General features: G+C 43.8%; 1 non-coding gene and 1 pseudogene across 1 annotated transcript; both read right to left on the minus strand.

The window, feature by feature from the left end:
• Positions 1–10,264: 10,264 nt before the first annotated feature.
• Positions 10,265–10,382, minus strand: LOC134937778 (5S ribosomal RNA; annotated as a pseudogene).
• Positions 10,383–10,572: 190 nt separating this feature from the next.
• LOC134938981 (5S ribosomal RNA) lies at positions 10,573–10,690 on the minus strand. Its single transcript, XR_010181383.1, has one exon. It is a non-coding gene; the product is annotated as a 5S ribosomal RNA (ribosomal RNA).
• Between the last annotated feature and the right edge of the window lie 3,052 nt (positions 10,691–13,742).

Below are 13,742 nucleotides of genomic sequence, written 5' to 3' on the forward strand. Positions count from 1 at the left end.
AAAGGTGGGGTTGTTAGATAGTTCCTGAGTGACCAGCGAACTTCCCTTCCAAAAATAAAAAATTACACAAATCACGTCAGAATGTACAAATAGCGTTTGTGACCACTTTACTCTAATGGTATTAGGTCAGATCACTAACTACTGCACACAATTACGTGCGGTCCAATCGTTCAGTACACGAGCACTACTTGTCATGTACTGAAAGACCAATGGAATCGATGTTTCCGGCCGCGATTCCTTCAGCATTCTTTATCTAAGCGAAGCAGACGCTTATCCCGTCAGCACTGTGAGACAACCTCCCACCCTTTGCTGGAGGGATAATGTCTGCTGATCTACCTAGTGCAGATATGAGAAGTATAGGACGAGCCCGCAATTGACAATGCTAAATTCCTTTGTCGTATAACAACCCTTTTTGAAGCTAAGAACACTGTACGCTGTTTGCTTAAGAAGTACCGTAATGGCACGCTATTGGCGTAGCGATCGCTCAGCCGTAGGCGAGACGCTCAAGCGTCACGTTCGCTCACGGCCCAGTGATCACAGGACACGTTATTGGCTATGACTAGAGTAATGATTCGCTATGGCGTAGCGGACGCTCGAGACCACGAGGAGATCACCAGCGGCGCAGACGCTCACAACGCTATACCTTTATGATAAAACCTTATACCAATGAAATACACTGAATACCTTAATGTGAGTACAGGGTGTAAGTGCAACCTTGTGTAACCTGACTAACTACAAAGCTGCTTGAGCGTCACCGACGCTCAAGTGAACACTTAACACTATAGGAAATACACAGATACTGGTTTAGGTTCCAAGGCCTATTAACTGTATTATATCTAATATACTTGTAAAAAGGGGATAACAGTACAAATGATACACTACAATATAACAGAGACTTCCTAACCACAGAACTAAACAATAAATACAAAAAGACAATACTACACTGACCTAAATGCAATACAATACAATACTATCTAATACAATACAATACTAGCCTAGTCTAGGGGAGATATGAGAGAACAGAACAGAGAGAGAGAGAGAGAGAGATATTGGCTCACAGAAAGACAATGATAACGGAGAGAAACTTACGCACAAAGGGTATGATCGCCTGCGCCTCGATATCCAGCTCCCGGCTATCAGCAGATAACCGTTGATGAGAGAGTGAGAGCTGGATGTGGTCGGCCTGCCTATTTATGCCCCACACACAATGCAATCTCCTGGTCCTACAATCCCATTGTCCATTGGCCGAAGGAATTCGGCCCTGTATCATAACAAAAGGTCATAGGGTGATTCATACAGGTGGGCTGTGACGATTTCCAACAGCTCAGGTGGGTGGGAAACTGGGTTTCCCGCCGCATACCTGAGTATGTGTAATTAATAGAAATGGACATAAACTTCTTATGTCCATAACTATTCGCACGAGCGATTAATACGCTCCAAACCAACACCGGAATATTGCTAATTAAATACTCTTCCGATGGGTACCAAACACTGCTGTATGATTCCTGTTAGACCCTTCGTACGATATAAAGAGGGATTCCTCAGCTCTGGGACATTGTATTTTAACCAAACTTTCAGAATCTATCAAAGGGACCATGATCTATAAACTACATTAATTGTGAACATTTGTAACGAATGAGTCGCACGCTACGACTACATAAACTCTACCGTAAATACGCATACCGCGCCTGCGAGTGCACGTTATTGCGGGTATGCGAATCCACGGGAGAGCGCATGCACGCGCAGCGCGGACCAGTGTGCGGTGCAAATATGGCAACGTGCATTGAGACATTTTTCTGACTTTGACAGTTTATAAATAAGGAAAGGGAGTAATTTGATTGCATTGAGTTTGATTGTTACATCCAGAAAATGTACTTAGATATTACTTATATCAAAAGTGAATTTTATGGCATTGCTTGCAAGATTTGTCTCCTACATCACTGCGATGAATTCTTCTTGGAACCCTGACCAGAGAAATACTGTAGCATGTCATCTATATACTGTATCTTGTGTACCCTGTGATTTTAATCAAATACAGCATTGCGTACTGTGTCACCCACGTTCAAAGCAATTCTCCTGCCAAGATGCACATGCGTGTTTGCCACGCTGCTGGCAAAGACAGAAGAGGACTCATCTGTCTGGTCTCCACTTTTACTTCATATATACATGCGAAGCTTGGAGTTACACTACAAATTGTGCAGCCGAGCAGCTGGATGTAAAATTTCCCATCAAATAAAATGTTAATTCAACGCAGGCGTGGCCGGACCGAACGGGGGGCAGGCCGCAGCAGCTGTGTGATGTCACACGCAGCCGCTGCGGGCTTGGGAGCGATGAGTAGCTCCCGGCCAGCACGCTAAAGCTGCGCTGGCCGGGAGCTACTCTTGAAGTGCAAAGGCGATGCCTTTGCACTTCTGCGGGGGGGGGGGGGGGGGGGGAATAGGGGGCGGACTGACATGCAGAGCGGACTAGCCCTGTGCTGGGCGTCCCCTCGCATTTCAGGGAAGATAATCGTAGCTGTGCTAAATTTAGCACAGCTACGATCAACTCAGAATGACCCCCCATAGCTTTTAAAAAGCGTTTCCTCTTTGTTGTGTTTCTAATTTCTCACTGTAGGTATAAATCAAGGTACTGTATTTGGAAACCATATAATACAGGGAGCCCCTTGCAGATATAATTAACCACCCAGATGAATTTTCAGCAATCTTATGCATTTTGGGTAATGTATAGAGCAGAGGACTAATGGAGATACTTGCGGCACAGAATCTGCAATTGAAATTGTAATGACTTTGTTACCCACTGCTGTTTTCAAAATATCTATCATCCAGTTCTCTTTTGAAAATCAGGGTTGGATCTTCTTGCACGGCACAGTAAACGTTATCATTCCCCAGATGGGAATAGGTTTCTAATCTATAGGCAAAAACATTTTGTACGACAATACCCACTCCCTTGTCCACAAGGTGGACCGTGATGTCCGTATATTTGCTCAGATTTCTAAGAGCCTGCTGTTCTTCTTTTGAAAGACTGAAGAATCACGCAAAATTTATCTTTAGTGTATTTATCAATTACTGTGCTCAACCTAGATGTAAAACATTTATTTGATAGATTTGAGGAAACAAGATCAAAGTTGGAACTTTTTTTTTCAATAGAGAGGACTGTGGTCTTATGGTTGAAAAACTAATCCAAAATGCTCTTTTAGATGGAGTTATCTACTGAAGCGATAAAGATATATTTAATAAATGTGTCAGGTCCATTGGTCGGTACAAAGGATAAACCTTTAATAACCAATTAACGGGCTCTGTCCATGTGGTGGCTCATTCAGGTGTGATTGTTCTTTCTACAGCCATTATCTTTTGCTGCATGCAGTTGCAATGATATGCTAATATGGGCAGAAGACAACCTGAGAATAGGGGCACCCACTGCAGCCGCATCATTTCCGATGCCGTATAATTGCTGATACATCAATACCATCATCGCAAATCGGAACATGATGCAGAGTCTGAGTGCCTCAGAAGACACGCAGGCTGAGTATTCTCTCGGGATGCTTATGGCTCTCCAGTAGCAAACAAGATCGCAACTGCTAATTTATGCCCGCTCACAAACACCATCTGAATGGCCATGACATGTTTGCGTTTACCTGGCAACTACACGTTCCCTCCCGCAATCGCTGTCCTCCTGTCCTCACTAATTCCTCAGTGCAACCGCAATTCACTCACTGTACACGCACACTGTGGCTCAGATGCATGTAAAGTAAGAAAACATTGACTGTTGTGCGTACAGTAGCTGCTTTACGATCGCAAGTGAATAAGCCTCATGATGCGACCAGAGCCAGAAGTGCTTCAGCTGGCAAGGTCGCATGTGATGCGACGCCCCACTGTGTGCCCTAGATTTAGTTGAGAAGATCTGTTCTGTATCCTCTGGTTCCCCATACCACTGCATTGATGCGGTTGTCTGTGAACGCCAACATTATGCACCAGAATGCTGCACGCACAGCATTCTGGAGCGCATTCGCCAGGGATCAAAGTGCGAGGAGGGCTAAATAGTTCCACTCTAAACACTGTTTGGCTGATTTCTGCTCTTGCAGCTGCATGTGTGGGAAGGTGGTATATACCCATGGAGGGTAGGGGTAACCCACTGGGGGGCATCAATCACCAGTGGGGGTGGGGAGGGGTAAATTAATGATAGATGACACTGGAGGATGGGTAAAATAATAGAAAAAGACATTGGTTGTGGTATAAGGAGGTTGCCAAAAAATTATCTTTTTAAATTGGGGGGAGGGGTTGGTTTATAAAACATGGATTTATTTTTAGTACTACTTACTAGGATTTAAGACCACTGGGGGGTCTTTTGCCAATGAGGGGTGGGAAGACATTTTATAATGGGGGACTATGGGGATGAGGGGATGGTGGGGGTGAAATATGTAGATGAAATATATAACTATATTATTAAAAATACTTTTGAAACTTTATCAAGTAATATAACAAACCCGACAATTTCTGAGTACTTTTGTGGGGAAAAAAGTTGTCAGTGAACCAGTTATTTTTTTCATATTACTTAATAAAGATTAAAAAGTATTTTTAATAAAATATTTAAATATTTTAGTTAAAAAAAAAATATCTAGGGGGTGTTTTGCACCCCCCCCGTGTCCATAGGTCCTCATTATAAAATAACTTCCCACCCCCCATTTACAATAGACCCCACAAGTGGCCTTAAAGTCTAATAATAGTACCCCCCACCCCCTTAGTAGTAAGCAAAATCCATGTTTTATAAAAACACCCCCCTGTTAAAAAACCCTTTTTCTGCACCCCCCAATACTCTCTGACCAAGGTATTTTTTATTATTATTTTACCCCCTCCAGCATAATTTAAATATTTAGCTTTATCCCCCCTCCCCCAGCACCACTGGTTGAAGTTTCCCCTGGTGTGTTATCCCAACCCCCACCCCAATGGGTTTATAGTCCCCCACCACCTTCCCCATGCAGAGCGCAGCGGAGCATGTACAGGGGGGACTGATGATCAGCTAAGTTCCCCTCCCTGCACTGTGCTTACTTCAGAGCATTCACTCCAGTTGCCGCCTGTACGACATTCAGGGGCGACATTCAGGGGTGATGTTGGCAGTCAGAGACCGCTGCATTACCGCTAGGTCTGGGCACAGAGAATGGGACGACAGATGGCGGCAGCTGCGGACGCAGGTGGCAGCGTACCAGGTAACGGACTCCTGGCTTCGGTGGCATCACATGCGACCAAGCCAGGCATGTGGTTAAGTGGTTAAGGACATTAATTGTATCCATTGTTAATGACAGATTAAAAACTAAGGGGTATAACTATATTTACTAAAGTGTGGGTTTTTAGAAGTGGAGGTGTTGCCCATAGCAACCAATGAAATTTTAGATATTTTCTAGAATTTGCTAGATAGTTGATAAGTAGAATCTGATTGGTTGCTACTGGAAACATCTCCACTTCTTAAAACCAGCATCTTAGTAAATATACCCTTAAGTTTTCTTTTTGAACATTTTGTTTTTTCTTGTCTCATCCTTTGGCTTCACCATCTGGTAAACGACTTGCGGGGTGAGGTCATTTTTTTGCCAGAGTTTCTGGCTTCAGGATTTTTGACTCTCCTCTATAGCTTTCCCCTTCAATTGTAGAGGATGCTGTGCACTCGATATCTCTGTACGAAACCTCGTTTTTGTTCTTATATCGTTTGTTACAAGCTTTGTAAGTAGAAGCAGAACATTTACCCTTTTGTTATCCCATAAGTACACTCTTTGTTCTGCATAATCCTCATTTACAGTGGCTAGTTTTTCCTTTTAAAGGTGATCAAATCTGTTTTACATTTTTCCATTGTAGTGGATATTTGCTCTAGCCCAGAGGAAGAACTCTGGGAGGCAACGGAGTCATCTGCCGCTGGGCTTCTGCTCTGAAGGGGGGCACCTCTCCTCCCATTCTGTGACACCATTGAATTAAGTTAATTGATAGCTGTTGCTGTCTTTTCAGTGCCCGACTTCCTCACTGGTCCCTGCACTTTACAAATCTGCCATCAGTGTAACAGGTCATGGGTTCTAATCCTGGGTATGACTGCTAAGAAATATGTGATTTAAAATAAAGGGCAATTAAATGTATAAATACAGTATATGATTTTTTTTCAGAACACTCCATACACACACACACACACACACACACACACACACACACACACACACACACACACACACACACACACACACACACACACACACATATATTTATCTTAATATAGGAAATAGGGGGGCACCACTATTTATCTTGCCTCCGGGCGACTGTGACGAACTTACGCCACTGCTCTAGCCAGTTAGTGTCAGCTCACAATTTACCAAGTTGTTTTCCTTATAGTCTGCTAAACATCCTTTAGCTTGTGTTGTTTCCTCTATCACTAAAAGAATAAGGTCGAAGGAGCACTTAATATTGCAGCCCAATTTCTCAAAAATCTTGGTTAATTAACCTATAGGGGTATATTCAATTACAGTCGAGACTGCCGTCTTGTCGGAAAGACGGCAGTTTTCGACTTTTTAAGGTCGGAAGGGGTTCCGACCTATTCACTACCCACCTCAGTTTTCCAGACTTGTCGGAAAGCAGGTGGATCAGCGGAATAGCCGCCGATCCACATGCTTCTTTTGGAAACGGGACCAAATTCGACAGGTTTTGGTCCCGTTTCCGACAATCTCAATCCGACTTTAAAAAAAGTTGGATTGAGGTGAGGAGACGGGGCAGTAGGGACATGTGGACAGGAGAGGAGATGGAGTGGGGATGGCTGAGAGGAGGAGACAGGTTGTGACGGAGCAGGTCATCGCAGCGGGGGAGAGCAGGGAACCCTGCGGCTGCAGCAGCGTAGCAGGAGGATAGGGCACCATCGCTCACGGCAGCGTCCACCCGGCTCCAGCAAGCAAGGTCCCGCTTGCTGGAGCCGGGTGGACGCCGCCGTGAAGTCTGGCGGCGGTGCCTCATCCAGCTATGCTGCTGCAGCCGCGGGGTTCCTGCTCTCCCCGCTGTAATGACCTGCTCCAGGAAGACGCCTATGTCCTTTGCGGGGATCTGAGGTTCTGCTAGCGGGGAGCAGCGTCAGGCCCCTGTGTCTGTCCTTTCCGACAATAATGTCAATCCGCCTTTAAAAAGAGTCGGATTGGCATTAATGTATAGTGCATTGCCGGATCCTTTACCACAATGTTTGTCGGAAAGGATCCGACTTGAATTGAATATACCCCATAGTCTGAATATTCCAAATCCTGTAGCAATTTGGCTAGGAGTCTGAGCACCACTGCCAAAGTAAGGGACTGGCACCCCCCCCACACACACACATATTGGCGCCTTGTACCAGGAGAAGCATTGGTGCTCCCCATGTGTTAAATAGGGATAGCGCACTGAAAAAGAGACATGATCTTGTGGAGAAGGGGTATTGCCAATCAATAGTACCGCCAATTCAAATTACATTGCATAGTATTGTCCCTTATTCATAGTACACCTCACAGTAGTGTCCCTTATTCACATTACAACACACAGTAGTACACTTTATTCACATTATGCTAAACAGTGGTATCCCTTATACATGTTACGCCACACAGTAGCACCCTTATACACATTACGCCACACAGTAGTACCCCTTTTACATGTTATGACACCCAGTAGTACCCCTTATACACATTATGATGCATCTGCCCAGGGTGTATGGAGCGCCATGCTTCTTCCACGTGTGATTCTACTCCCTGGCCTCGGGCCATGCCACTTCCATGTTCGTGCCACTTCCAAGTTTTATTCTACCCCCTGGCTTCAGGTGGCACTGCCAGGCAGAACCCCTCCTCACCCAAAGCCCCTGCAAGTACCATACTGTCAAAGGGGTAGATACACCTTAATCTGGCCTTGCCCAGCATACTTTAAAAAAAACAAAACATCTTATCGGTTGCTATAGGCTACAGCTCTGGCAACAGGAAACAATGAAGGATCAGATTATGACATTATTAGTATGGCTACAAAGTTACTGTACATTATAAAGACAGAGGATTGTTATGAATAAGCTGTGTGCACTGAGGAACCTTTCAGGACTTGCCTCTGGCTCCTATAGAGTATAGGGGCATGAGTGTCAGTGACTGCAGCTCTGTGCATCTGGAGCTGTTGCACTGTCTGCAGGGCTAACACAGTGGACCCATCTCCATAGAAACCACAGCATTTCCCTGCACCTTCCCCCTGACCTGAACATCATATGAGCCATTCAAAAGAATTGAGGAAAGAAGGGAGGGACTACCTGTTGGTTGTCCTGGCAATAGCAGGCTGCGGGTGCTTGTGTTAAACAGTGAGCAAATGCAGTGGTGCCGAGAGAGGAGGGGGAGGGTACAAATTACCCGGGCCCAGGTCTGATGGAGGGTCCCAGTGAGGGACCCCGATCTACCTCCCCCTTAACGGGCAGCGCAGCTTCAGCTCTTCTCCTAAGCCTAGAACACTCTGCTGGGTGCCCTTAGTGGGATGACAGGTAGTAGAAGCAGAAATAATGTGGCACTCTCAGGACTTACTAATGTAACAATATATTTTGGTGATGACCACTAATGTGCAAGTCATCATTTCAGTTTATTCAACCTTAATCATAGTAAGTCCTGAAAGTTCTGTGGCATTTCTGCATATACTATATGTTTGTGTGTTTATATATGTGTGTGTAAATGTAATCCCCTGGTATTATTCTCAAATGTTCAACAATTATAGACTTAGTGTTCGTTAGAGGTAGGTATCAGGTAAGTTCTGAAAGATGGGTTGGATTTACCTTCCGATCTCTTTTTCTCTCTTTTGCAGGTCATCCCGATTTTCGGACGCAGTGAAGAGATCTTATGCGCGATTCCCGGGCCACCACTATGAACTTAACATCACTCAAAGTAATCTTGGGGCATGCATATATTACTATTACAAATGATATCTCACATGGTACATTCAAGGAACGCAACCAATGGAAATAAAAATTATTTATTCAACTGGAACCTCGAACAAGCTGATGTCCGTCACCGTGTCGATCTCAACCTTCTGGGAATAAGGTTAGTATACAATACAGTCTTACCGAATAGGACAACTAACATGTATTTCTTACAATTAGATAATGAGCAATAACAAACCCCTTTTTCTTAGTATTTAGATTCACCCCAAATATCTTTTAATAAACTATAAGTTCAGCTGAATCTTCGTACGTTGGTGCACATGTAGGACTGCTAACTTTTTTCGTGGCTGGTCAATACTCTCTAAACTCGCTGTCAGGTGGTACGTTGACTACATGAACTCCTGTACCACAGTTTGTCCCTTGTTCTAGGATGCTTCAGAAGAACTATTAATTACCAAGTTATAGCGGAACCCTGACTAGGTGTATAACGGTATCTCCGTATGTCTTTGGCACTGCTCTATAGCTGCTGTCGATGTCCTTTCAGTTGTTTGTAATAAACAAATATACTATAGCACTATCGTACAATGCTGACACAATCACGTCGGGTAGGGCACTGTCCTGCCTCCTAGCGGATTCCTGATAATCCTTTATTGTAACTTTTACTATCCTGAAGGGGTGTAAATAAGCGGTACTATGATAGCGGTATCTGTAACTTTCTATGATCACTGTCCGCCTCGCCGGGCGGCGCTAACTGCTCTGCGGCCAAATATGTGGCAAATGTCTGCTGACACTCTGACTCATTCAGATGAGAGCTCTCTCTCTGTCTCTTGACTTAATTCTATCAGTCTCTAGTGATGTTCTCCTCCCTATCTGCCACTATGCTTGTATAAGCGATGTATTAGGGAGGAGAGGGATGTGAGGAAAAATAGAGGTCTGACTTGCCCCTAACTTCTGTGTGTGTCTCTCACCTGAACTCTGCCCAGCTCCATCAGATGAGACCAGCCTCCCGCTCAGCTCCCAGGGAGAAAACAAGAGAAAGACAAAATAACCTTGTGTGGAAGCACTCTTTTGGTTAAATACGAAAAAAAATGGATGATGAGGAGGAGGACCCTGTTAGAGTCCTTCCTCTGGTTGTTTAGGTAAAACTTAACTTTTAATGATTGACTAAAATTTCACTGTAGGGTGAGCAAAAAATAGTAATAACGATAATAAAAATCTAGATTGCCACTGTACCAAATATGGTTCTAGATATGGCAGGTGAAAATATTGTTGAAATATTTGTATATATGTTTGGAAATCACCATATATACAGGTCACAGAGAAGATCGGAATGTAGAGTAAGCTCTAAAGAAAATGGTATATGAGTCTCCTGAAAGAAAAAGGCCCACAGCACCTAGTATTCCCTGGAGGTCTCCCATCCATGTACTGACCAGGCCATACCTGCTTAGCTTCCAAGATCGGACGTGATCGGGCGCATTCAGGATAGTATGGCCGTGGGCTGATTTGTATCAAGAAATACTGTTGGTGCTAATTGAGAAAAAGGTCTACAAGGTCTAATGAACCACTTGTGCCCATCAGGTGGAAAAATCAATATATAAATGCGGAATGGTGAGGAGAATAATGACAATGAAAATGTAAGGGATATAAAAAAATTACAAATGTGATATCAAAAATTCTCCTAAAAAAGGTGGCCCACAGCACCTAGTATTCCCTGGAGGTCTCCCATCCAAGTACTGACCAGGCCTTACCTGCTTAGCTTCCAAGATCAGATGTGATCGGGCGTATTCAGGATAGTATGGCCGTGGGCCAAATGATTCAGAAAATTGGCAGACACAATTCTACTTTATGTATTGATATCAGACAGGGCTTGTAGGTCCCTGCCACTGATATTCTAATGAGAGAGTATGTGTGGGGAAATACTGCTGCTGTCTATAACTGATAGTGCTTTGATCTGGGTATGGGCACAATGTCTGTATCCAAAAACACCATCAGTCAGATATGAGAGCAGCAAATTGCAGCAAACTATACCAATCTATTGTGAGACTGATGGGCTGTTGAACAGGATGATGATCCTGTAATGCGGTTATGAAGAGGAAAATCCTGAAAAATAAAAAAGTCAATGTGGATATTCTTACAAACAGGAAAGCCTTGTCCAATTTTTCTTGCTGTGAATGGCCAATAATAATATGAAATATGCTACATGAATGCAATAAAGGCAGAAAAAAGAAAAAAAGAAAAAAAAAGAAAAAGAAGTCTTAGTCCATGTATTGAACAGATATGAATAACTAGTAATGCAATTCCTGGATTTCTCTTGCTGAAAATGGCTGATGATAGTATAAATTATGCTGCATGGATAAAATGTGAGCAGCACAGTAGAAGTCTCATTTCTTAGTGTTGAAAAGTACAAAGTAGCTTGCAATACAATTCCGAATTGATAGATAGATTAAATTCTGAGTATAATTACGGAGCAGGTGCTGGGATGGTCAGACCCAATGGGCTCTGATGCGCTGCTTTGAAATAAACATATAATTAAAAGTTACCACTTTCCAATGTTGCAGATATCCCGGCGGCCGATGGTTGTAGTTTGTGACCGCGCTCCGTGCTCCGTGTTCTGTGACCGTGCGGCCGCCCGTTCCGGAGAGGGCGATGCCGCAGTGACGTCACTAAATGGACGTCAGGTTTCCGACGTACGTTTCACCTGTGAGCTAGGCTTGTTCACGGAAGCCCCGTGTTCTCTCTCACCTAGTCACCATTTAAATAGGGTGCGCGGACCAATCATATATTTCAGAATTGGTTTGATATGTTGCAGCTTGGTTTGATGGAGGCATTAATAGGATTAATTAGAAGATTGGACATTACAAAAGTAGGATGGATGTTATTGATGAGGATGCAGGGCTATTTAAATTACGGACAAACCTGTCTATAATTACTAATTGATGATCCTGAGGGATTTGTTATGTAGAACGTAGAGATAATATTGGGCAACACATATGCCCTATTTTAAATAGAAAAAAGAGGATTATATATGATGTAATAAAATTGATTTGAAGAAAAATTGTTTTTTTGCAGGGTGTGAGAGTTGAGTGAAGGAATATATGGAGGATGGGATTAAATTTAGGTTCAGTAATGCAAATGATGAACAAATTGGTGGGAGGATGATAAAATTGATATTGTCAAAATGATCAACAAATTGATATTGTTGATAATGAGTGAAATGAAAAGTGATTGGGTGTGATGGGAACTTAACTAAAGTGGGATGAATGATGTGATGAATGAAATGTGGTGGTGTGGTAGGAGGTGAAAGGAGGACGTGAGTGGACTGTGATTGATGTATGGGAAGGAAAAGGAAGATGGCTAATGTTGTGTAAATAATTATGTGTGTGTAGGGTGGTGTGTGGAGTGTTATGAATACGTGGAGATGGACCTGTCGGAAAGGAGGGGGGGAGAAAAGGGGGGAGGAAAGAGATGAAAAGGTGGGGGATGAAGGAGAGAGATGGGACATGGGGGAAAAATGGAGAACAGAATAGGGGAGATAAAGGAGAAAGGAGAATAAGTGAAAAATGGAATATATTAGAGTGAAGGAAAAGATTTAATTATTCATTTGTGTGTAGTGTACAATGGTGAAATTTGGGGTGTTATTGGTAGGGGGATAGATGATGAGTGGGGAGATGGGGGGGAAAAGGGGGGGGGAAAGGGGGGGAGGGGGGTTAAGAAGGGGAAAATAAAGGTGGATTTTGAGGTGAAGGGAAAAAGGGGGAAGGTAGGGGGGGGTTATTGAAGAAGGGGAAAATAAAGGTGGATTAGGAGGTGAAGGGAAAAAGGGGAAGGTGAACAGGATAGTGAGATATATGGAAGGGAGTATTGAATTGCAAGGTAGGTAATACCCTTGTATGGTATGATTTAAAGGAAAACACTAAAGTTGATGTATTCGTTGAGACCCTTTGGCATAAGGGTATCCAATCGAAAGATCCATTCTGATTCTTTCTTTTGTAGAACTTCATTGATATCCCCTCCTCTTAGTCCCAGTTTTACATGTTCAAGACAAAAAACACTAAGATCCTCAATTCTACTGTTGTGATGATAAAGAAAATGTCTGGCAACAGTAGTGAGTTTCCTGAATCTGGCTGTGTCTGACCTGGCATTGCGTACATTTCCTATGTGTTCTAAAGTTCTTACTTTGAGCATGCGTGATGTCATGCCCACATATTTGAGTTTGCATGGACAAGTAATGCAATAGATCACATTTGCTGTTTTACAGTTGAAGTAATCTTCAATCTTGATCATTTGATTGAATTTGTCTGTGATATTTGTATAATTCTTAACATGTGGGCAGGCTCGGCAATCGCCACATGGGTAACTGCCCTTTAGGGTGGTTTTATGTTTTGATGGATGTGAAAAGTGACTCCTAACCAGTTTGTCTTTTAAATTGGGTGCTCTTCGCCAACTCATGCTGACATTGTCTCCAATATGTTTGGCCAGATCTTCGTCCATTTTCAAGATATGCCAATGTCACTCACAGTTCAAGACGTCCTACGGGCGGCTTTGATAGCGATACTACCGCTTCCTAGTGGCCGGATCACCGCTCCATCATTTGCACCTCCCACAGAGCCACCACCTCCTTCTCTCTCGTCAGCCCCCTACCTCCGGGTCAGCAGCTCGTCCGGCCTCTCTGCTCAGCTCCAAGCTCCGCTCCTTCGGCTGCTAAGACCCGGCTCTCCTCTCTCGCAGTAAGTACCGTGTCTCTCCTCACTCACTTCTGCCGGCGCCAAAACCGTGGTTTTTTCAGTCGGAGCTGCCACCCTGCGCCTCCGCTCTCCTTCTCTCTGTACCGACGACACTGCCCAACCGTCAGCGCTCGA

The sequence above is a fragment of the Pseudophryne corroboree genome, chromosome 6 (assembly GCF_028390025.1).
Source record: "Pseudophryne corroboree isolate aPseCor3 chromosome 6, aPseCor3.hap2, whole genome shotgun sequence".
Classification (NCBI taxonomy): domain Eukaryota; kingdom Metazoa; phylum Chordata; class Amphibia; order Anura; family Myobatrachidae; genus Pseudophryne; species Pseudophryne corroboree.